Source organism: Neophocaena asiaeorientalis, unplaced genomic scaffold, assembly GCF_003031525.2.
Source record: "Neophocaena asiaeorientalis asiaeorientalis breed wild unplaced genomic scaffold, Neophocaena_asiaeorientalis_V1.1 scaffold34, whole genome shotgun sequence".
NCBI classification, from domain to species: Eukaryota; Metazoa; Chordata; class Mammalia; order Artiodactyla; family Phocoenidae; genus Neophocaena; species Neophocaena asiaeorientalis.
Window position 1 is genome coordinate 349,287 of NW_020172464.1, and position 1,734 is coordinate 351,020.

Here is a 1,734-nt window from a genome sequence, read left to right on the forward strand (position 1 = left end):
TGGCCGGTGAGCCTGCGCGTCCGGGGCCTGTGCTCTGCAACGGGAGAGGCCACAACAGTGAGAGGCCCGGGTACCGCGGAAAAAAAAAAAAAAAAAAAAAAGCTTTCTGGAGCTCCTGAGTGTATGTGAGGTTTACTGCAGTAGTTTGGAGCTGTAGGACAACCCTCATAAAGAACTTCTTCACTCTAGAATTTTCTCACATGAAAGATTGACTTAGCTTCCCATTACAATATCTTAAAAGAGAGACTGCAGCTGTTTTCACCCATGCCCTAAGCTTCCAATCTGTGTTTCCTCTCCTCCATGGCAAACAGAGGAGAGAAACAGAAAGACAGAGGCATGTCAGGTTCCAGTCCATGACTACCAGCGGTTTCCCAGTTGGTACAAATGGATGGGTGAAGTTGCCATCTGCTGAAATGGGTAACACTGGAAGACCACTAGGTGTTCAGGCAAAGATGTAAGTTTGCCTTTCGTCCTTCAGAACTCCTCAGCACCAAGTACGCAGGAAATTCATGCAGTCATCTGCTTATCCAGGCCAAGACCCGTCTCCTAGCCTACCATTCTAGACTATTCCTGATCCCTTTTTTTCTTCTCACCACACTGACAAGTAGCACCTCCCAATTCTGTATCCTATTTCCTCAGGAATTTTCTCTTTATGGTTTATTTCAGAAACAAATCCTAACTAAGGCATTGATGGAGGCCAAATGGTTTTGGATGTTCTTCCATCCATCTTATCGTAATTGGGCTATAACACAAACTTCCAAAGAACCAAATAACAATGGGAGTTTGGGGTCCCATAGCAAGGTCAGGGAGGAATACATTTTTGTGCAGGTGGACATTTCAGTGCCCATATTATAATATACAAGACCCTGGTCTCATTTTAGTAAAACATCAAAGGAAAGATAAGTAAATTCAGACATCCTCCTGTGTGGAACTTTCTCCAGTTGTCATCAGGCAGAAATGACAACTCCCTGCCTTGAACTCACATAGAACTTTCTTTTAAATTTTTTATAGGGAACTTACCATTTTAATATTTTAATTCTATTTACCTGTGCATATGTATTCCCACATACTGAGAACTGACTCAATTCCTGCACTCTCTTACTTCCCCCTCTTGTTCCTTCTCTTCTTTCCCCCTTTACACACACACACACACACACACACACACACACACACACACCCCACACACACATTCTTTCTCACTCTGTCTCTCTCTCTCCTACTGCACAGTGCTTTGCAAATAATGCATGTGCAGTCAATGGCTATGGAATAATAGATTTAGAAAATAGATTTTAAAGTTTTATTTGTACATGGAGAAAGTCATTCTATTCTGGCCTATGATAAAAAGGCACCACAGGCAATCAATTTTTGTCTCTCCTAATCACAACGATAATATGCCTCTTCCAAAGCCTTGTCTAAACCAGGTTTGCTTTTATTTTGTATTTGTTTAGCAAATTGAAGAAAGTACCTTATATACTTTAAACCTATTGACATTTCATCTAATGCCAAGGTCAATAGTTAAGATTTCTCCTTAAGACACTATGAGACAAAAGACAAATATAAATCTACAGATTGGTTTGTAAAAGAACCTTATTAATTTAGACCACAATAATGTGAAATTTGTTATCATTTTTAAAAAGTTTGGTATGCAAAATTATAACATGGACAAAATTTCAAGGAACATATTTATACTTTTAACCAACAATTTCAAGCATTTTAAAAGAAGTCCATGGGCTT